Here is a 24,819-nt window from a genome sequence, read left to right on the forward strand (position 1 = left end):
ACAAATCTCCACTTCTACACCAGTAGTGGTCAAGTGTGTCTAAGGGTGCTGTTATCTATCACTTGCTGGACATGTGCTGATACTCCATCAGTCTTGACAGATGGATTTGAGGTTTTAACAATCCTGAAATCATCATAAAGGCAGTCTGGCCATGATTTTAAAATAATTTAATCCAAAGCGTAAGAAGTCAGTAACCACTTCGCTTTGTCCTCAGATTTCCACTGGGCATAAATACATATGCAAACTGTTGCTATTCCCCTGCAGCAGTTCCAGTGTTTTGTGTAAATTAGTGAGGATAGCTTGTCCAAGAGGACAACACTTCAGTCATCCAAGCGGGATCATAAAATTTACTCAGCCTACAATTTGACAGCACCAGGCATCAACTTTATGACATTTGTATTATCAATAGTTAAAAAATGCACCATTAACTAAACACATCCTTTCTTTTGTGTTTTACAAGAATCCTTTAGAAGTCCCCACTCAGTAACGTAAGGAATATTTACACACTCAATGTCCAGGTCAGCTGTCACCCCAGCAGACCATCCTCCTTTAAGGTATGGTGATTATTAACTTGGGTCTAATATCCACTTGCGAGGGAACTTATAGTAATGAATTATCTCCCACGTCTAATATCAACTTGAAATGGAAATAGAGTCCATGAGATGAAGGCAGTACTTTAGTCATGAACCTTTACCAATACACTAAGGAGCAGAACTTTGAACTTGGGGCTAATTACTGATTGGTATGCTGGTTCTGCATGTAAAAATCACTATTACTTCAGCATGCACAGCGACAGCGCCAATTAATAGATAGAAAAACAATTCTTGGCAGAGAAAGCAAAACATGGCCAAACATGCTAATGCAGCAGTTTGTTCTTGAATTCACAAGTCTGGACTAAGTAAATATTTTTAAGCCTACGTCAGGTTAAAAGAAGAAAAAAGAAAAAAAAGAAAAGGAAAAAAGCAATAATTTACAGCCACTGAGGATCTAAACTTCTTTTAAGATGAAGCGACTAATTTCCCTCCCTACCCCCTTGTTTGTGTTTGCAAATTTAACAGAGAAGGTGCAAAGTAATCCTTGTTCTCCAAGTTAGTGTACCATCTCTCATGACAGAGGCGATACATGGAATGGCTCTAGCACACAATATATGAAGATAAAAGATATGCCTGCCAAAAAGTGTTTTTGTCTTGGTCCAAGACTTATTCCATTTCTGAAACAAACTTATTCCTTTGTCAGCCCTTCAAAGTTTTAAACACAAAACAAAAACCAGCTCAATGTTTTCCATTCGCATGGAGACAGAACTAAATACAATTTTTTATAACATGAACAGTGCAACTGTTTAGATCAGAAGATCAGTTTTGGAAGAAAAAAAAAATCTCTATCAGAGGGTATCACCCACTGCCATTCCAAGAAAACACTCACACAGCTCGTTTAGAGAAGACTCCCAAATACTACCAAAAATCATGTGTGTGCCAGGAAGATGGACACCAAAAAGATTTGCATAATAGACCACTCCATGAAAAGCTCAAGGAGGAACTTGTGGGGTTTTTAATCCTCTACATTTTGAAGTTTTTAACAGTGCTAGGAAGTAGTTAATGGTGTTGGTGGATCTGAAGAGAATTCCACAGAAATGTGCCTTAGTGCAGTTTTACCTACTACTAAATCCCTTGACGGCAACAGATGAGTACTGATCTTCTGAGATTGATGCTGAGATCCGTGCTTCAGTAGTGAGTTTCAGGGATAGCTGAAAGCTGATCACACACTCCACAGATGTCAGCTGGGGGTGGCTCTAGTCAGATGCCTACCCCAAAAACAGAATACTTAAGTCTGAGATGCTTTGGGATCTAGCCAGTCTTGTAGTCTTCCTTCTTTCTCCTCTCCCCTCATTTATCTCATGCTCCTATAAAAATCATTCCGGCAACCATATAGATGAAGTGACCAATTATCATAAAATCTCCCTGAAAACTCATTTGAAATTATAAAGGATCTTCTACTATAACCAGAAAAGGACCTGTATTGCAGCTTAATGCTGTCAATGCAGGAAAGTAACAGTAGACTCTGCAGTTATCAAGGGAGCCGATTGTCCGAGTTCAGTTATTGACTTTTACTTTGTTCAGAAAAATATCAGGTTATTGCTTGGGTTAGAGAAGAAATGGGTTAGCCTTACAGGGAAAAAGAATTTGCTTATTTCCAGAGATAGGACAGGTTAGTTTAAATCTCAATAGAGATTTTAAGAACTCTTATTGAAACATCACCTGTGCTTTTCCTTCAATTATAAGTCATCTTGTGGGAAGATAATGTTCTTTTACTGGTAATACTAAATCTTGGGGCAGACAAGTAGCAACAAGGAATTTTAGAAGTGCAGCAGGGGAAAGAAGAATTCCAAGCAGCATATAGTTTTTAATCTTGCTAGAGGAGTTAATTTGAAACTTTTACCTGGCTCCCATTCTCTGAACATCTGGTGGATATAGTTATCTTTTGTTTTGTTGAGAAATGTGAAGTCTTTTCTTATTCCAACTGACCTACTGTATTCAGAGAGCTATTAATAAAATGTTCTACCATATTCTTAGGCTTCTTTGAAAAATTGTGATCGTTTGTGCCACTCAAGATTTGCTACTACTAACCTCAGTATAGGTATAGCTATCCAGTCTCTTGAGCTCCCATAATTTTTGTTTTGATTCATGCTCTTTAAATATTTTCTGACGGTGAGCTGGGCACTTGTGCCCTATATTTTCTGAATGGTCTGTGCTTTTAGTCTGTACTGATCAATTGGCTTCCCACAGAAATACTTGGGGAAGAAACCAGGAAACACAATTGACAATACAAGATAAAAGAAGCATGGAATGTGGTACCTTCTTTATGACTCAAAATCTTAAAAATAAAGATTGAAAATCTCAGCGTTAGATATAGCTTAGCCATTATTTATGGAGTTTTAATTCCTGGAGCCAGGAATAGCTGCTGGAATTCTACAGCCTGATTCCATCAGGCTGCATGATCATATTAATTCCTCTGGCATTAGCAAACATGTCCGCATGAAAAAAGAAAAATGAAAAGACTAAGAAATTAAGAGCAAAATTTTTGCACCCTACTTTCTTGGGGAGAAAAAAAAAAAAAAATACCAAGCACATCCCCTATTATATCTCAACAGGATATCCACCTGGAAAGTCTTACCTTCCAGATGCTTTCCCCTATTTCATTGTCCTGCTAATCTATGCAACTACCCCTAGGGGGAAAACAAAACACTGCACATTTTGAAGGATGGACGTTACAAAAGGAAATGCACCCTGGACAACAGTCAGTTTCAATATTACAGTTCTAAGAAGCAGAAAAACAGAAGTGGATCAATTTGAATAACACCAAATGCAAAAAATGTATCAAAATAAATTAATAAAAACAAAAAGCATCTTACATGGACACAATAGTAAAGAAGTGAATTTGCAAAAAATAAAAATCACAAATTGACGAGGAAGCCCATCAACCTCTTCCCCCCAAACAATCAAAGTTTAATCACATTAATGTGGTCAAACCTTTGGAAAACTATCTTTTTTTTTTTTTTTAAACATAGAAGTAGGAAGTCAATTAAACCAAACTACTACTACAGCATTTTAGAGAAGTCCACAAAATGTTCTCCCCAGGCTTCAGTAGGATGGCAAAGTTTCTTCTTACCAGGAGTCACCTGTACACTAAAGAACCTTGCAAGCCTGTCAGTGACGCAAAGGAGAGTAATTTTCTTAAGTTACAGGGGGTTTGGACAGATTTGTAAATGAAGTCCTTTAAACTTGAAAGTCAGATCTAGCCAGTCACACAAAATGCTTGGGCTTTGAGTAGCTCAGCTAGCTATTTGGACCCTTTTTGGTTCCACTGGAGCTGTGTGGCTAGAAACGTTACTGCCTGTTGTGACTGAAACAGGCTGAGTGAGGGGTTCTGGTGCAGAGAGAACCTTCCCAAGAAGTTAACACAGTTCTCACAATAAACAGGTCTACCAGGTACCTGACAAAGGATGAGTTTTATTGCTATCAACTTCTTTGTTTGGTTGGTTTTAAATGTGATTGCATTTACATAGCACCCCTTTCCAACCTCAAGGTGCACTGTAACAGTACAAACAAGCAAAGAGTTGATTTAAAATACAGAGTAATAATATACTTCTGATATATAAATGGAAAAGGACACTCTTTGAGGAACGAAAAAAAGCATTTGGTTTTACACGGCTGCCGTTCTCTTACTGTTTTACTAATTTCCATGCTTAAAAAACCCTTCTGAATCCAGCAGTACGTAACTTGCAGAACATACTCATACCCTATAAAGTTTCTACGTCCCCAGCATCCTTCTCCCACCACAGCTTTACAAACGTTTTTGCTTATGAGCTGCTGAAAATATGAAAATCTGGACAGATACAGGCAAACAAAGTGGATACAGAAGAAACCAGTAAGAATTCATACTGGTTTTCCGTATTAGGCCAGGAATACCTTTCACATCAACACATGCATAAACTAAGAACCCAACGGCCAACTTAGTTATGTCTTGGATGTTATTCCAGAATTCCCCAGTACTGCTTGGCTCTCCTTTTTGCCAGTTCCTTACCAAATACAGACAGCTATTAGATCCAACTCAAATGAGTACAATCCTCCAATTGCATAATGTTAGCAAAATCATTTAAGGCTTCATCTATGCTATAAATTGTAGCGTTACTTATAAAAGATTTGGGGGTGTTCTCAGAGCACACGATTTCATTCTTCCCAGTTGTAAATGTTACCTAAAGAATTCCTTACACCAGCAGAGTAAGTAACAAGTAAAATCATTGCAGCAAGTTCACATAACAAAATAAAATGTAGGGTTTCAAACCCTTTATCCTCACATGTTGGAAGCACCACATACACACATGTTCCAAGAAGTAAAGCAGGACATATATTATGCATACCTGGAAAACTACTCTAAGTTACTATGAATTTCTGTACACCATTAATCTTTCCTCCAGATATGGAAAAGATCTCAGTCATAATTCCTATCTCCAAATATACAGTTTGAAATTTTAAAAATAAAGCCATTTGAGTTGTCACAACATGATTATAATCTTGAAAGTGTCTCAACTGAAAAACTTCCTCCTTTACACAGCATTCAGATAACTCAAAACACAGTATATATACTCATGAAACCTTACAAAAAGAAAAGCATCTTCTAACCTCTATGAAGAGCATACATACGCCAAAATCCCCTGCATTTTTTTTTTAAGTTGTAAGCAACCGTTATAAATTTAGAGATGCCGTATTTCAGCAGGGCTAGAGAAGACAGGTTCATTTGCTGTGGTAACATTTACTACAGAAATATTTTTATTTGCTATAGCATCACCCTCTATCACACAAGTAGATAGCTAGTAAGACAGAACTACTTGCATTTCTCACCACTGTTACTTCGTCTCATAGGTTTTCCAAAGATCTCTGTTCATAAAGTGTTTGTCAAAATGCACTCACACATAGCACCAGGCAAAGAGGAGATGAGAGACAGATGCTTCTGCATGTTAGTGGGCGGGATGGGAAAGAAGCTGGGGAAGCAGCTTTGCATCCAATCCATTATAGCTATTTTCCTTTTAACCATCTAACAACGACTCACAAGTTCACCCGAAATGCATTAAATCCTCTGAACTTACAAAATGATGCATTATTGAAGTCACAGCAGGGAAGCGAACTCAGTTTAGAGGACATAAAAGACTAGCTCTAGAACAACTTTTTTCATTAGAAGGTTATGAATAAAAAGCAAAGGTAACATTTTAAGGTAGTGAGAAGATGCACAGTCACAGAAGCAGCAAGGTAAAGGTACTATTTGTATTTCTTTCCAGAAGAAATTCCTTTCCAGAAAAATTCCTCTTGGATAGATTTTTCCACCTCAAAAACAGCAAAATAGACCAGCAATGGCTTTATCTCTTAGCTCCCTGCTTCAGCATGTGACCTTTCTTCCATATATGCTCTCTTCAGCTACTCGAGTGCATGGCTCTTGGAATAAGCTAGCTGTCTAAAATCTGAAACTCACTTCCATCCTTCATAGATTCTATCACTGCAACATTTACTACTGTAAAACTGAGGCTGCAGTAAAGTTTGCAAGTTAAAGAAATAAATTCTATTTTTCCCATTTTTTTCCTCTGCTTTAGATTGCTTATCTTAATATAGGCCTTTACTGGTTGCAATGTTTGTTGAAAGTACACAAAGTTGAAAACTATCAACCTATATTCACACATGCCAACTACATATATATACACTGCAGGTACGGTACACACGTATCTTTCTTACTTACAAAATGGAAGATACTTGTATGTGGTATCACCATGGAACAGAACTAAGTGAGCAGAAAGTCCTTATCTAGCTCCATCTAAGCTATTGAAGGTGAAATCAGAGGTGAAGTGCACATGGCAAGAATGACTAAACCCATAAATGGTCCAAAATTATTTGTTTTATTACATGAATACAAGAGACTACAATCAAACTGAACAGGCTATTATCAAATCTCTTCAGTGACAAAGCTTTCTGTTGAAGAGGACTAATAAAAACAAGTGCATAAATCACAAGGACATGTGGCTTAAGGCCATTATCCCAGAGGATTACAGAACGGGTTTTGCATCCTCCCTCTTTGCTTTTAGTACCTCCATCTTTGCTTTAATATTGTAGCTATTATTACCCTAGCTATCTGAAGACTAGAGTCCCCTGTAGTTATGAATGGTAAATAGCAAAACTCTCACTTGTCAAGAGCGAATCTAGGGTATGCTTTACAGGTACATTCAGTAACCTTAGGATAAGGGTGTGTTTTTAATGAGTCCTGCCAGTCTTGTCCAACTGAGTAAGACTTTAATTATTGAGCATTATACTGGCCATTATGGACTGTGGTTACCAGGCACCACCAAAGACCCATGGTTTTGCTGTGCTAACCATGGTGCAAATGCCCAATGAAGAAACTACGCCTGTCCCAAGGTACTCACACAATCCCAAGGTACGATTAAGGAAAACAAGGGGCTAAAACAGGGAAATATAGCTGAATATAGAGGAAACAGGGAAAGTAACAGCAACAAGTGGTCACCACACATTTGGGGATGCAACAAGGGAGTAATCACTCTCAAATAAAAACCACCAGTTTCACCGACAATATTCAGAACAGTCATTACAGACTACAGTGCATAAACATCTCACAGTCTAACTCAAAATGAAGACTGAAGTTAAGGAAAATTGCTCAATTTATACATAGTACAAATTAGGATTGCACATAGTACAAATTAGGATTTTAACCTGGACTCCAGATAAAATTAGAAATTGATGCTCTGTGCAACCCTAAGCAGACAATCAAAAGATTTCACCAAGTAGCCCACAAATCTTATACAGGTCATCACGCCACCTCACCTCTGTTGAAATTACAGACATCACTACAGACACACACACACTTCTCCATTTCTAAGAACACTTTTCAGAATACACTTTCATGCATAAATAAAAAAAAAATCACCAAACACCTAGATTACCATCAACTTTTTTTTTGCAGCAACTGCAAACTTTCGGTCTCAAGGAAAGCCCTCTTTCCTAGAGACACATACACACATTTGATCCAAAATGTGGATCAAAACTTGATTAGTTTTGCAGCTCCGAAGTGAAAGATGGGGTCCAAAAACTAGAAGCAAAACCGGAAGTGAGAGAGCCAGTGAGGAGGTGGAAGAGAAATATGAACATGCTGTTCTAATCTACTAATACAAGAACTTGAATACTGTTCATAAAACCAGAATGCTGCTCTTCATGACTGCTAAGCCACTATGCTCCTAATGATGAGGAAGACAGAAATTGGTTTAAAATCTTCAGTCCTAAATTTCTGCTTCAAAATTATGGTACTTTTGAGCAAGGCAGTTGCTGACTCAAGTAAAAAGCTTAGCAAAGCTGAGCAGTAATTAAGAGATTTCGTTTACAACACAATTTCACATTTATACAGGGGGAAATGTGCTTCTTATGACATGAAATTTCCAATAATACTGGAAAGACGCGTGGAGATATAATACCATCTAAGTCTTTCATTTGTCCTGTGAAGTAAGCCATCACTTCTTATGGTAAGTAAAAATGTACTTTAATAAAGACAACTATTGAAGGCAAAACGTAAGAGGTAACAAATACCACTCAGAGCCAAAGAAAACAGTTCTTGAAGCTCTTTAGGATCATGTATTCAAGTACTGTTCCAAAATTCAAGTCAACAGGCGTCATGCCATTACATTCCTATACAGTTGGAGCAAGCCTCAATGGCTCTGCAATATGTCTAATACAATTTCCTAAGTTGCATTTACAGAAATTAGACCTGTATCAGTTTACACTTTATTTCAAATCAGTGGTTTCAGTTTGTGAACCCCTGAATGTTTTACAGATGCACATGCAGATGGAAAAACGACATATATGAGTCTACATTACCTAGTCAATCAAGAACTAAGAACCTTAGAAATTGTCTACAGATTACCATTTAGTCTAAATAATTTCATAGGAGTTAATGACATTAAAGATGAGAATTTTGACTATGTAACATTCCATACTTATCTTCACCTCAAAGGAAGTTTTTCCTAATAGATCCAGAGCATCCATTAATTTTTGGTTATTATATATATATTAGACATGTCAGTGTTTTAACTAGGTTCTTGCAGAACTTCTTCCTCCCATGTGTAGTTTAACAATGGCAAGAGATTTTGCATTACCTATGCCAAGCCTGGGTAGAGAATCTCTCCTTTATTTGAATATTCAGTGTTTTTAAAGAAATAAATATTTAAGAATCCAAAACTTCAGTTTACCTGTTAGCTACAGACATGCAGGGAGAGGAAAGAAAAAACCCTACAAGTATGAGAGCACCTTGGACATTCAGTGATGCTTAGAGAAATGAATTAAATGCACTGAGCACATCCCAATCTGCATTCTAGCTATAACAAGTAACCTCAGATACACTTCTATGCCAGCCCTTAGCAAAGCAGCTTCTAGAATACAGATCCTCGTCTGCATCAAAAAGCTACTCCTGAGCCACAGAATTAGAGCAAAACCTCGCACATCTATATTCGTGTTCTGCCAGCAAAACAAGGAAGCCCAAAATTCTTAAAATCACAGCATCCACTCCAGTTTTCACACCAAGTATAAGCCACGACAAGAACATCTTGAATGAAAATTAGTTCTAAATGAAAGCAATACTTAGCACCTTTCTGGTGCATTTCATCTTTCAAAAACACTTTACAAATATTAACGTACCAAGATATAAAAGAATCATTGTTTCAGTGAAAGGAAGCAAGAAAAGAGGATGCAGAATTTGGTAGCAAAATGGACGGATGGCTGACTGATACTTCCGGTTTGTATACTGCGGTTTCATTCCTATCTTAGTGACGCATCAAAACAGGTTCTGCAGTACTAGAACAGCAAAGGAATACTACGTTACTGTATATTGAGAGATCCTGGGAGACCTGGGTTACTTTCAACACTAATACTTTTCCAACTGAAATTCCTGTTGCTTTTCTTAAGTTAAGACTGCAATTTTTCTTTATTGTATACCACCATAAGAAAAGTTTCTACATCCTTACTGAGAATAAAGTGTTTTTCCTTTGCAGTTCCCATTATTGCATTTCCAAAGGCACACATGCCCGGTACAGTCAAGATCCTAGTTGCAAAGCTGTAATTTGTTTAAGTTTGTCCATTACACGCCCTGCTGAATACCATTTTCTTTTTTTCGTGTGCTTTATGGCTCTTTAGCCACAGCTAACAGGACAGACTTATGCAAAAAGTTTCATCACAAAGCATTATCTGCTACATTCACATTCATTTGGGGTGTCTACTACTACTAAGATAGATCAATACTGGGATCTCTGCTGAGAACTCCATGCCATCCAGAAGCATCATGGTATGCTTGCCAGTATTCCACCACAGCAAACACTGGTAGCTGATGGATGGAGAGCCAATCTCAAAGAGCAGGACTCCTGACAGATCCTCATCTATATTGTCTAGTACCTCACTCACTCCACTATTAGCAGCACCGATTTCAGTGAGACAGCTCATAGGAAAAGTAAAGCAAGAATGGCAAAGTTTTTCACTTTGGTATTTAATGTTCAGCTCATTAAGGGCCCAGCTTGAAGCCCTGTGAACCTGGCAGAAACATTCCCACTTGGGTTTTGAGTAGGACCTTGAAAAATTAGGGGCTTGAACTTGATAGAGAAAGAAATAGAAGCTAGTTAAGAGCAAGGAGCACAGGTTTCATGTCCTCCCATTGTTCAGCCTAGTTTAGCAGGCTTGGTTACTAGTGGGAATTTGCACTGGGTTACCACAGTCAACTAAGGTAAGAGCTCCAATCAGCAAAAAAAGCATGGAAGTTGGCTGCCAGATCGACAATTGACAGGAATATCTAACTGAAAACATTAGCGGGCATCATCTAAGAATCTCCTTGGCTAAAAGCAGAGAGGATTTAAACATGGACCTGAAACAACCTGAACAATTAGAATGATTTCTCACTACAAAGATTGAAGTTGGCATTCCAAACACCTCCTGAAAATGCTGCTCACTCTTAATAATGTTATCTCTGGCCTGCCAGAATACCAGTGCTCAATCCACTAAAACTTCACCAGAAATTCCATTTTGTTTTGATTAATCCAAGATACTAAGTCCTAAAAATGATAGCTGTACCTGACTCAAAACAGACCAAATAGAACGAGTTCTTGGTGATCAAAAAAGTTGTATCACAAACTCAGATACGCATGGTGAATACAGGTAAAGAAAAAGACACAAAAACACAAGGGAATTTGGATTTCTTGCTGTCTTTGATGAATGACTCAGTTCCTGCCATGTTAGATGCATTTCACTTTCATAAATTACCATCACATGACAGGTGCAGTGGGATCTGTCTCCATCCTGCTAAATGTTTCTGTTTGGTTAGTCCAAAAAATCAGTGTTGTATACTATTGTAAGATTTTATTTTAGCACTTTCAAGTCAAATATAAAAATGTACTTGAAATACCACATCAATTAAAAAACAATGTAACCTGACAGAGAAAACCAGTTGTGTCCCAGAACTACAGTGAATTTTTTCAGAACTGTCCCATGTTGCTCCTTCTAGTGGATCACAACACAGGAATACAGATTTTATTTTTTCCAAAGACATTTTAACAAACAAAGCCATCAATAAATAAGCTAGGTATTACTCAAATGACAAATTATTGAGATTAAAAGTACAATCTAAAACAAAAATTTAAAAAAAAGGAAGTACAAACTATCAGTTTTCAAACACTTCAGCACACTCTTACTTCTGTATTTTGTAAGCTCTTTCAGGCAGGAATGGTTTCTCGCTTTGGGAATTTCTGACACCCCAGCTATGTTGGTTGACAGTGTGAACAGTGACTGTTGATTGACGTAACTTGGCTAGCAGAAACTGCCACAGTAGTCACAGTTATATTGGCAAAAACAGTGCTTTTATCTGAATTGCTTCCATGATTCGTGGAAATTTTTTTTTGCATGAATAAACACAAAGATAATAAACGCAAGGAATTAAGAGATCTGTGTGCAGCTTCATGGCTATGATCTTGTTGGGACAACAGAGACATGGTGGGATGGCTTGCATGACTAGAGTGCTGCAATGGAGGTATACAGGCTCTTTAGGAAGGAGGTGTCAGAAAGACAAAGAGGTGGAGTCACCCTTTTTCTGAGAGAGCAGCTGGAATGCATGGAGCTTTGCCTGGGCATGGATGATGAGCTAACTGAGAGCTTACGGGTAAGGATTAAAGAGCAGACCAATATGGGTGACATTGTAGTGGGAATCTGCGACAGGCCACCTGACCAGGAAGAACAAGTGGATGAAGCCCTCTATAGACAGGCAGAAGCAACCTCACATTCACAGGTCCTGGTCCTCACAAGGGAGTTAAACCACCCTGATATCTGCAGAAAGGACAACACAGCCAGGGATAAGCAATCCAGGGCATTCCTGGAGAGCAGTGATGACAAATTCCTGACCCAAGTGATAGAGGAGCCAACAATGAGAGGTACTGTGCTGGACCTTATATTTACAAACAAGGAAGGGCTCCTGGGGGCCATGAAGGTCAAAGACAGCCTTAAGTTGCAGCGGCCATGGTGGCGTTCAGGATCCTGAGAGGAGGGGGCAGGGCAAACAACAAGATCACAGCCCTGGAGTTCAGGATAGCAGACTTTGGTCTCTTCAGGGATCTGCTTGAAAGAGTCCCATGGGATAGGGCCCTGGAGGGAAGAGGAGTGCGAGAAAGCTGGTTGATACTCAAGGATCACCTTGTCCAAGCTCAAGAACTATTATCCCAGCAAGCAGGAAGTCAGGCAAAAATGCCAGGAGGCCTACATGGATGAACAAGGAGATCCTGGCAAAACTCGAACACAAAAAGAAAATACACAAAAGGTGGAAGCAGGGACAGGTAACCTGGGAGGAATACAGAGACAAATGCAGAATTGCAGTCAGGAAAGCCAGAGCCCACCTGGAGCTGAAACTGGTGAGGGATGTCAAAAATAAGTATCTGAAAGGAGGGTGTAAAGAAGATGGAGCCAGATCCTTCTCAGGGATGTTCAGTGACAGAAAAAGAAGCAATGGGCACAAACTGAAACACAGGAGGTTCCCTCTGAAGATCAGGAAACACTTTTTTACTGTGAGGGTGACCGAGCACTGGCACAGATTGCCCAGAGAGGTTGTGGAGTCTCCCTCTTTGGAAATATTCAAAAGCCATCTGGACATGGTCCTGGGGAACCTGCTCTAGGTGGCCCTGCTTAAGCATGGAAGGTGGACCAGATGACCTCCAGAGGTCCCTTTAAACCTCAACTATTCTGTGACTCTCTGAAAGCACTGCTGCATCAGAAAACTTCCAGCCATGCACCAGTGTTTATATTGCTGTTTTGTACCAGCCTTCCTATTCCATAAAGAACCCTGAAGGTACACACAAAGTCTGTGTATCTGTGCTTCACCCAGCATGAAGGCAGCCCTCTCTCAACCAAGGCCTCTAGGCATTTTAGTAACATGAATAAGTAACTGCTTTCTATACAACATTCACAGTTCCACTATTTCCACCAGAAAAGTCAAGATGTTTTCCAAAATCATATTACCTTCATATATAACAACTTAAAATATGAAAGCCTAGGAGAAAGGAAAAGAAAGAATAAAAAGTAAGAAGAAAAAAAAATTTTTTTAAAAAATCAAACTTAGGCCTTTCTCAATATACCAATGTTCAATTGCAGGACAAATGAAACTGAGGAACAAAACCCAAACACAGAAAATAAAATATGCTGCAAAATTAATTATTTCAGGGAATTCTTGAGACTAAGTGCAGGTCCAGAAATCTTTATTACAGATGTATAATACAATATTTTTTAGTCAGAACAGAAAGGGAAGAACCTCACCTATGAAAAATTTGAAGGGCTTCAGGACAAAAAGAAGGACATCCGAAAAATTTGTTCTCTATCACATCACACCACCTTCAGACACCTGTTGAATATGGGTTTACCTCAGTGCTGTTTCTCTCTCTCTTCTTCATTTCTCTCCACCCCTTCACCCTTAACAAGTTTGCCCAGCGGCACAGTGGGATACATGCCATACAAACATGGCAGTAGCCTTCTATTCAGACAGATGCTGTGCCTGCCCCTGCTTATCTCTGGTTAAAACTGATACAAAATGATGTCATCAATAAAAGTGCTGCATTTTTAACCCAGTTAGCATGTGTCAATAATTCAGTGGAGACTCTGGTCTCCTTAACGTTCATTTACGGTGACTTCTGCTAAATGGCAGTGGCCTGTGCCAGATTCCCTCTCCAAGTTGTTAGCACCACCTGGCCATAGATAAAACTCCATATATTTAAAGAACACTAACCTACAACCTTTAAAGACCAAGACATATTTATCTACTCCTTCAAGCATTCTCCTATTTTCTTCTCCTTTAAATGTTGTACTATTTTCTATTTTTGAGGAGTAAACCACACTCCTTTCTTCCTTTGGTCACAGCACTACCTCTAAATCAACAAAGAGTATCCATAAATTCTACTATGATGGGTTTATTTTGTCATTTATCCAGTTGTCAATTAACTTTTTTTGTTTGTTTGTTGTGAGATGCACATATATTCTGTACATTTAAATAAAAATAATTGTTATATGCCAAGTATCATCAGGGACTTGGTTTTATCATCTAGGGCACAACTATATTAAGGAATAGTTCTTGCTAAAGACTGTTTTTTTCACATGTTTAAAGCACAGGACAGTGACTCTTTCAGGAAACCAGAGTTCTGCTCTTTGCTTTTTGACTAACCACTTGGGCAACTTTGCTCAAATCACTTCACCTGCAGTGCAGCAGTTTATCTTTCTACAGTGTCATTTTCCTCATTCTAACCAGCTCTGTAAAGCATTCAAGAACCTATGGATTTATTTACACAACATGCCTAAGACTAGAGAATTGGCAAAGTTATTCTGCATATAAAAAAATACTGTCATCAATTTCAGTTCCTTATATACTAGTGGACAATATTACTATTTTTGCTCATCTTGATGAAGGAAAAATGTTAGGAACATCTTTCTTCTCAGCCCATTCACCAACTGTGCAGAGTTATTCACATTGCGATTGTAACATAAATCAAGATCTAAGCTTACTGAACAGTATTTCAGATGTTTCCAGGATATGATGCAGTTTGATATACCTCAGGTGCCAGGCATGAGCACTGGCGTCAGAGCAGTGGTCACTGGCAGTACAAACAAATTGAGATTTTATATCTAACTGCCCCAGTTGGGCATGCAAAAGCAAGGGGAAAGGCTCTGGGTACCAACAGTAGAGATGGAAATTCCGAGACTGGTAACCACATTGCAAGGCAGTACTGTGCATAATACTCCACTGTCCGAACCAGCTGAAAAGTGACCTGATTTTAGCCATGGAGGAATCATTCCCAAAGGAATGCCTTCATATGGAAAGGAGGTGTTGCAATGATGAACAATCATCTGCAATGCTAATCTAACCAATGTGAGTTTGAATGATCCCCAGAAGTTCGCTAGAAGCCATTATTTTAATCTAGCAGTCTTGAAGCTGCATTATAGTGAGAACAAGAGAAAAGGGAGGCAGACTGCAGTGTCTGGAAGGAAATGTAGTAACTGAAGCCACTCTTGGTATACTCTCCTCTTCACATCTGAGGTTCGAGAGCAAATACGGAAGGATGTGAATTTATTCTCGCAGATGCTGCTTCTTTCTTAAAGTCATCTAAACTGCAAGACGATTGCTGGACAATAAGTCGAAGACCGCTGCATCTCAAACGTTCTCAGCTTGTACATTTTATTGTTGCTTTCTGAGGTAATAGTATAGACCAAATTATTGGTTTGGTTGCATTCTGGATAGTAGTCTGAAAAACTTCGCATAGAGTCAATAACATCAAGTACGAAATCCTCCCTTTCCTGCCCATCACCAAATGGTTTGTTTTAGCCCCTAGCGGGTCCTGTCTCCCAGTGAACTCAATATCAGTACTGATTTTTTTTTTCCCCTCTTTCTCCATTTGTAGTATCCTGCATTTTGTCAACATAAATCTCAGTGAGAGAAGACATCACAAACTAAAAGCTTCTACCATTTCTTTAAACTGATCATTTTTTGTTTTGTGGAAGTTAATATCAACATGCAACTTACTTAGCACTGAGAATTTTTTACAACATCATCACCTACTGATTTCAACTACTTGGAAGAGTCACTGAAGAGGAACAGATTTCTCATAAATGTAGTTGATATTAAAGAGCTCTGGAAGACCAAGATCAAGGACATAAGGTATAAAGTACTCCAATAATAACAACAGAAAATGTCCACCTTTACAAGGACCTCATTCTTCAATGCTCCAATTCTCTACTTTGATAAAACAGCATCTAGTTGTATGGTACACTTAACATTAAAGAATAAAAAAATACAGACAACTATACTTATTTAAGAATTCTCAAGCATGCCAGCCAATATTTTATCTTAGAAGACTTGTCTTACATGAATGATAACCTCTCTGTGTTTAAATCTGAGTCACACTCTAGAACCAGTCTTAGGACTGAAAAAACATGAGACTATAGAAATACAGAATTTAAATGCTGCTTGCAGAGCCTCAAAGTTAATGTCAGTTCCTTTTCTATAAAAAGCAGGAAGCCTAGGACTCCCTTCTGTTAGAAAACAAATGAAAGCTAATATTCTGAAGAACAACATGATCTAAAGAACATATATTTGGGGATTTAATAATGCTAGAATGATTGGGTTTCATTTCTTATTTCTATCCAGTGGCATACACCTTTCTAGTACCTTCGACCTGAAAAATATTGAATTAAGCAGATTCATACATTAAAGTCCAGTAATTTCCGAACATAAAATTCCATTTGCAGTATTGATTAGCAGCAGCATTAACTGAAGACAGGGAAAACAATCACCAAGGGAATGTAGTACTGAGGCAACTGAGGTTCAGGGGCACAGCAGGGGAGTTGGAGAGAGGAGGAAAGTGAAACCTAGCCAGGAGGAGCTGGCTTGAGAAGCCTGAATATCAGCTGGAAACTTCATCTCATTTGAACAGTTCACAATTTTTCTTGCTCCCCCCATTTCACCATTCAGTAACACTTTTTATTCCAGGATGAGAAGCTTTCTTTTCTCCAAATAGACAAATTCATTCCCAAGTCCCTAAACAGGTGCAAAAGTCCATCTGGTAATTGTAAGAAAACAGAGTTCTATATTAAAAAAAAAAAAAAATCAAATTCCACAATTCGTTTCCTTCACTTGTCTGCCCTTTGTCTCCTCTTCTTCCCCTCCAAAACAAAATCCTTCATTCTTCTTCTCTGTATTTAAATGAAGATTGCTCAATAACATAGTTTTCTACTTTTCTCCTAGTCCTAAGTCTTAGCTGTCAAATGCCTACCAAGAGATAAAATCCAAAAGCTAATGATACAACTGAAATGATGGCACTTTGCATGTAAATATTACATTCCGGGATAAACTTTAGAGGAACTATTGAAAGCTGCAACTGAAAGTGACAACTCCACTTCCCTCAAAGTTTTAAGCAGTAGAAAATTTCTGGTGAAGGAAGCATGGGGGTGCCTAAAAAGTTGTTTGGTTTTTTTTGCTGAACATAAATTTTCTTGTAAAAGTGTATCAGTGACAGAATGTGAAAGCAGGTTTAAACTGATATGGGTGTTGTCCTTCTGATTTAAGAAAACTATGGTTCTGTGTGAGCACTGCTACTTACAGTTTTGCCAAACAACAGCAGATCAAAGATGATATTGTTACAATTTCTATCACTTTCACAGTGATATTTGGGTAAACAGTAAAGCCAGCCACTGTTAATTGATGTGACCCTTGACTAGCTGCTCCTCAGGCAGCATGCATTGGGTCTGGGTCAACATGTGCAACTATTCCCCGAGGACAGAAAATTGGTATAGACATGGAGTAACAGAAATGACTCATCAATACTCAAAAATGCATGGGAGAAGAGTAGAGTGGTGGTGGCATCTATCTCCTCATAACACTGGTCAAGATTGCAGAGGCATAAGGACAGGGAACTCTAAAAAGTCATCTATTTCTTTTTATTATTTTCAAGCATACCTATCTTATGTGAAGGTTAGTGGGGAAGACTGCATTCTGCCTGCACCGCCTGAGATTTCCAGCTTCCTCCATCATCAGGCTTATGTGACTAGATCTGGTTTTTTGCTATAGCATTGGATAGACATTGCTGGGCTGCTTCTTGCCAACTTTAAATGTAGCTTCTACCCAGCTAACTCCATTGTTGTGGAAATAGTAGCTATATCCCAGAAAGAACAGTGATGTGGATACTACTGTAAGCATTGTGAGATCAGACCTGGTTTGATCTGCAAATTAAAACAGGTAATGGAACTATTTTACACAGTTTGCTTCTAATTCTGACACAGATGGCACTTAAACAAGGATTCTAGCCTTGGCAGTTTTGCTTCAAAGTCAGTGCCAAGGCCAGGATAATCTTTTCTAGCTATTTTCTCCTTGATTTTCGAGCCACCAACTTCCATATAAAATAGAATTTGTCATCTGCTACTCCCCTTCTACAGCCATGCATTGAACAAGCTTTGACAAGACACAGGATAGACCTTCAAATACCGAGCCAAGTGACGCCAAGGAGAGTCATGAATCCTACAAGATACAAAGCTCATTTCTTAACCCTTATCTTCAGGTGGGTATACCTCAAGGAAGAGAAAATTAGTGATCCAATGAAAAGGCAAAAAAAGGAAAAGTCATTCCCTTCCTTGATGGTAGTTCTGACTCTCCAGCTCTTAAATTATGCTAAGTGTGGGGTAAAAAACGATTGTTTTTTAAAGCTAGCATTCACTACAAAAAGAATGATGAGCCAAACCCAGACAACTAACAGAGCAAAAATAGTGCATGTGCTCGTGTGTGTATGTTTCCTTACACAAAACTACTTTTCAGAAAGTTCTTTAGTCACAGAATTAGGCAAATAACCAATACAGCTAACTCCAGGGAGAACGGAGACAAACACATGAAGAATAAACAACTGTAAACTTGCATTGGCCATTATGTCCTCTTCTCACCCAAGTCTTCATCTTAATGTTATCAGCACACATAAGTCATAAGAAAAACAGATATACCAGAAATCTCATATCCTTAAAATGGATTTTTTTTTTTTTGTTTATTCTAATGCAGGTGATGAAAGGTCTTCAATCAAAGCTGGCAAGAGCTCATTAACATAGGCTTTCATACAAGCCAGGGGGAGAGAAAAAAAAAAAAAAAAAAAAAAAGGAAAGAATGCTGTTCTGGATGTAGGCAAGCACTCCCATCAACATCGATACAGGAGTCTGCATGTAGATCAAGTTTAGCATATAGTGCAAAGACTCTGTAGTCAGGTTATGAATTTTACCCATTATTAGCCTTTATAAACAGTTTATAAACATCAGGCAAAATGGCTTGAGCTTTGATGGTTTTGTGTATGTGTGTGTTTGGGTTTTTAAGGTTGCTCTTATAAAGGCACACATACAAAAAAAGACATAGACGGGATGAAAGAGGAGAGTATTCCAGGAAGGGTCTATTGACAACTGATCGTTTATTCCAGGTAAAAAAAACCACGCATTTTAGCAAGAAATAGTCACACAAATAATAGTTTGGAGGATTGTTCCTTCAAAATCATTATATTTAAGAACATTTCAGTTTGGCAATTTAAGCACACATGGGAGATGCCTAGTTTTACCACTTTTCCAAAATATTCATTCGGAAGGAGTACTCCTTTTGCTAATATTAAGTCCTACATGCTGAAATTTCAGATCAAGCCTCTGACAGATCTTAATGTTGCCAACAGACATGCAGTCATTCACCACTGCTCTGTACTTTGGCTTTCTGAGTACTGTACTTTGGAATTCCTATACACTGAATAGCTGGCACAGGGAATTCAACATATTAGTAATACTATTTTCAGTGCTCCTTCAAAGAAACCCAGTGCATATTTCTCCAGACCTGAGAAAACTTATAATCTTTTAATGTCATCTAAACAGAGAAGAAGAATTGTCGTCACACATATTTCATATATATATAAAAAAAAAAATCTTGCTACATACTGCCATCCCAATACCTCCAAGCTATGCTTTCCTTACCAAGCAACTGAGAAGGGGGTATGTACTTTGAACAGGAAAGATGCAACACACAACATAAATCAAAAACTGTAGGAATTAAACATCAACAGGAGGAGAAAAGGAACCTGCTACCACAGCTGGCAATTAAAAGAAAAAAAAAATCGAAAACAACGTACCAATCCAATTATCCATCAGAGACTCTGCAGTTACTGCGGCTTCTACATGACTTGCAGCCTTGCTGATCAAGGGCCGTCACAGGACACCTAAGCAGTAAGAATTTCACGTTTCAAACTTGGGATACTTGTCAGCAATTTGCAGTTTTCAAGAAGCCTAAGGATACCTGTTCCACCTTGGTCATGTAAAAAAACGGCAACACAGTGAGGACGTTCGGGGGGGCAGGGTTTTGTTAACTTGTTCTGCTCTTATAAGTAAACTAACCTTTAATAACCTATCTCCATTTGCAGCAGGGAGCAGAATGACTTTGTTGAAAGATTCCCCCTGTCCTGAACTTATCGTCCGAGTTTATACATGCCGTTTTCCCTCTAAGCTTACAGTATAATAATGGAGATCTATAAGGTGAGGAAAAAAGCCTTCATTTCATAGGTCTTATTACAATAGTCTGTGCATTTTCACCACTGAATGGGGAAAAAAACCAACCCAAACTCATCCCCCTAGTGTACCTTTGCAGTAGGAGACTAAAGAATATGTGGCAAATCACTACCCTGTCTTTTGGTGTGAAACTAGCTTTTTTTTTTTTTTTTTTTAGTAGAAGACATAGCCACTTAGAGAAACTGGAGGGAAATTAGGCAACCTTTCAATCCATTTATCTAATTTCCCAATGTTTCTATTTCTGAACAAGTAAAAATATAATTGTTGTACAAAGAAAATTAATCTGTATCCGGAAGATTTCATTAAATAAAATATGATGACCTGTTGGCAATTGCCAGGTCTGGTTTTAACACAGCACTTTGTTTAGCCCGGTGCTTTCTTGTCCTTCTAGCACTGAAATTGTATAAAAAAAGCTAACCATGTTTAAAAGACATTTGATTCACTGTCATTTCCATCCTGGCATTCATACCTTCCAGAATACGTAAATGACAATCAGTGCTGTGAAAATGCTTCCTGTAGTAATTTTAAGAGTGCTATAAAAAACAAGTACAATACATACACGAAAAGGTAAGACGTTTTAACAACTGTTCAGATGCCTCCTCGGGCTAATTTTCAGTTAAAAAAATGCATATTGGAAAAAAGTAGGCTTTATTTGCTGCCTAGCAGTACCCCTGTTCCAAGTTGAACAAAGCAGAAGACGCTGTACTCAGGTGAAGACACAGATAAAGATCACTTGTCTGATGCGCTACAAAGAAGAGACATCACTTGCTTTCTAAAAACAAAACGGGGCACAGCGGAAGAGCTGAGAATCTCTCCAAAAAGTGTTACATAAGGCACTGTCAAACTTCATGTCACCTCCACAGAGGCCGCAAGTTGCTATCTTCCTCCCCCCCGGTGAGCAGGGATTAATGATCTAAATGACACAATTCTCGGATAGGAGGTGCGAGCAGAAGCCGGCCCAAAGGAGAGCTTCCCGAGCTGAAGGCGTGCTGGGGAGGCCGGCGGGGGATGGGGAAACCACCCGCCCCGCCTCAGCGTCCCAGCGAAACTCCAGCTCGGCCCCGAGCCGGCCGGCTGGTCCCGTCCGGGCGGGCTGCCTCCCGGGGCGGGCTGCCTCCCGGGGCGGGCACGCCGGGGGGCAAGGCGTTCCCGCCCCGCGGCCTGAGACCCTTCCAGCCGCACGGCAGCGGCCACCAGCCCCCGCCGCGCCCGGACGCCTCCGCGCCGCCGGCGGCACTTGGCGGGACGGCGGCCCCGTCTCCCCTCAGCGGCGGGGAAGGCACCCGGCCGGCGGCCAGGGGCGTGGGGCGCGGCGTAAACAAGCGCCTGTGCGGACTCGCGACGGGAACGGAGCGGGAGCCAGGCGGGGTCACCTCCCTCGGCTGGGGGGACGGGGAACGTCCCCCCTTGCGCCCGGGGAGCGACAAGCCTGCCGCCGCCGAGCATCTCTTCAACTCCAGATCTGGTGGCGATTAAAATCCAGGAGACAAAACCCCCACCGCAGCCCTACGGGACTCGGGTGCCCCCTCCCCCGGGCTGCCGGAAGGGAGACACTCACCGATTGTTTCTTGCCCTCCCCCGCCCCTCGCCTCTAAAGGCAGCAGCGACCCGAGGCGGCACTTACCTTCCCCGGGTGGCTCCCGGGCCGCCGGGACGGGCGCTCAGCGCCCGCCTCTCCGCGCAGGCAAGCGGTCCTTCCCCCGCCTTCGCTCCAGGCGGGCAGCTCCAGCTCCGTCCCCGCAGCCCGGCGCTCCGGAGCTGTCAGCCGGCGGGTCCCAGCCGGGGCGGCACCGGCGGCTCCACTCTCCGCGGGACGAGCAACTGCTGTCGGTGGGGGGAGGAGGAGGGCGGCGGGGAGGTCCCCGCTCTTCCCGGGATGCGCCGCCGAGGTGGCTGCCGCCTCCTCCGCCCAGCTCTCTCTCCGGGCCTGCCCGCTCCCTGCTTCGCGCTCTCCTGAGGTGCAGCCCGGCCCTGTCCGTCCGTCCGTCCCGCTCCCCTTCCCCCGCCCCTCTCCCCGGCGGCGAGCCGCGCGGCGCACAGGCCCCGCCGGCGGCCACAAGGACCCGGGGGCGACGGGGGATTCCGGCCCGGCCTCCTCTCCTCTCCCCGGGGCCTGCTGCACACTCTCCGCGGGGAGAGGAGGCCCTGCCCCGGCCTGGCGGGCGGCGAGCAGCCCCGGGAAGGTCACCGGCACCGCGGAGACGAGCACGGAGAGGCTCCCTCCGGCACCGCCGCGGCCGTTGCTACTGCTGCCGGCCCGGCCTCAGCGGCCGCTGGGTGCCGCGCTCCGCCCGGGCTCGCTCCGTGCCGGTGCCCGGCGGCCGCCTCCGAGCCCGAGTGCCAGGCTGCCCCCTTCCCCTTCCTTCCTTCCTTCCTTCCTTCCTTGCCTCCCGCCCCTTCCCCGCTGCCAGCCTTCCCCCGCCGGGTCCCTCCGGCGCCCGGTGCCAGGCTGCCCCCTGCGGGTCTCGGCGCCGAGGCTGCCCGGCGCCGCGCCCGGCGGGCCGAGGCGGAGGCGGGCGCGAGTGCGGCCGCCGCTGCCGTTCCGCGGCTGCCGGGAGCGGGGTGCCCGCCGCCGCTCTGCCCCGGGCTCAGCGGCAGCTGCAGTGACTGTGTGTCTGTGTCATGTCTGTGCCTGGGCGGGCGGAGGCGCGGGGCCGAGGCGGAGCCAGCCCGCTGACACGCCGCCCAGCGACAGGCGCCGGGCGCCCAACCAGCAGCGGCCGCGGCCCGCCCGCCCGCGCCGCCCGGCGCCCCGGGCCGCTACACCGGGGCCCGGGCGGAGGGCGGCCCGCGCCCCGCCGCGACAGCGAGCCTCTCCCGCGGGAGCGGGCTGTGAGGGGAGAGCCGGCGCCGCGCCGGCGAGGGCCGCCAGCCCCACGCCCGCCGGCGATCGCCCGCCACGGCCGCCCCAGCCGCCGGCGATCGCCCTCCTGAGGGTCGTCCCAAGCGCCGCACCTGAGCGCGCCGCGCCGGCCGCCGGGGCGCGCCGTGGTAAGTGACGGGGGCGCGAGGGGCGGCCCGGCCCCGCCTCGGGCGCCGGCGGCGGGGAGCCGTCAGGGAGGCGAGGCGGCGCCGCGCCCGCAGCCCAGCCCGCAGCCCTGCCCGCAGCCCTGCCCGCAGCCCTGCCCGCAGCCCAGCCCGCAGCCCTGCCCGCAGCCCAGCCCGCAGCCCAGCCCGCAGCCCTGCCCGCAGCCCTGCCCGCAGCCCAGCCCGCAGCCCTGCCCGCAGCCCTGCCCGCCCGGCGGTGGCAGAGCCAACTTTCGACCCCCGTTAAGGCGTCAGAAACGAACACCACGGCTTTTCGCTGAAATGCGGCGGAGCGCGTCCCCGGGTTGTTTCCCTGCGTGCTGGGAACTGCTGAGAGTGAAGTGATACGAAGTGATAAATGCACCTTTTTTTTTTTTTTTTTTCCCCCTGCCGTGGGCATAGAACAACCATCAACGCTCTTTTTTGTTATTTTTATTCGTCATCTTCCTTTCACTTCGTTAGCAGTGTAAAATGTAAAACTGTTGCAATACATGAGCATACTAAGAGGATCGTATGATAAACTGCGTGTATGGGTGGAGGGTGCCTGAAATTTCGAGAGGAGCGCAAGGAGAATGGAAATCAGAGGAGGCGAGCAAATGTGCATACAATCCCATTTTAAAAAGGGATTGATCCCTTCTTAGAATGGAAAAGGAAGCAAAGTGTACGCGTGCTTCGAGTAACGATGTAAATAATCAGAAGTAGAAATAATAGGGATACTATTCAGTGCTTACTGTTTTCTTCTTCCAGAATTATAAGGGAATAGTTTAAGAGAAAAATGTTGCTCTGTAAAAGACACCACAGATGCTAATTTCTCTTGTTACATCAACTGCTTAAATGCTCTAGCTTATTCAGAAGTTGTCTTATTGTGGGCAGAAATTATCATATTTTGCAGTATGCTGTACCAAAATATTGTGAACTCTGGAACAGGTTATTCATGGCAAGATAGTATTTGCCAGGCTTGATTAAGGCATTGGTCCATCAAGCTTAGTATTCTGCCGCCAGCAGCGCCCACTTCCCGATGCTTTAGTCAAGAGTGGTATCAGATGAACTTGAAGTAAATCATGAAGTTCAACATGCCAGTGATATCATGTAAGTGTTACGAACTGCAAATTTTGACATATTATGACAACTAGGAAAGCATTTGGGGGGGGGAACCCTCTGCATATCTGTAAAAATAATTTAATTCTGATGTGAATGGTTTTCTGGAGAAGCGACGGTAAACATACAGATTGGTCTCTATTTTGCTAGTTATTTTCAAGAGCAAATCCAAGTCAGAAATACGCTATACTGAAGTGACTTATTCTGTCCATTCTCCTAAGTGAAGCTAAAGGATCGGCCTTCATGTAATAATGTAATAACTGCTGAAGGACTGTAACTGCTTTGGTGACAGTCACAATGAGCGAATTGCTGGGGATGTACGGAGGAGGAAACAGGATTGTGTATACGGCTTCATTATTAATAAAGCCAGATTGTCTACTGCCTGTTACTGGAATTCTCAGCAGTTTCACTTTTTTTAGTCTCATGCTATGTCTTAAAAACTAGTGAATTGTCAGAGTCAGATCCTACAAGATATTGAACAATTTCTGCAGGTTCTTAATGTTCTTATCTGCTATTA

This window comes from Platalea leucorodia (genome assembly GCF_965183815.1).
Source record: "Platalea leucorodia genome assembly, chromosome: 4".
NCBI classification, from domain to species: Eukaryota; Metazoa; Chordata; class Aves; order Pelecaniformes; family Threskiornithidae; genus Platalea; species Platalea leucorodia.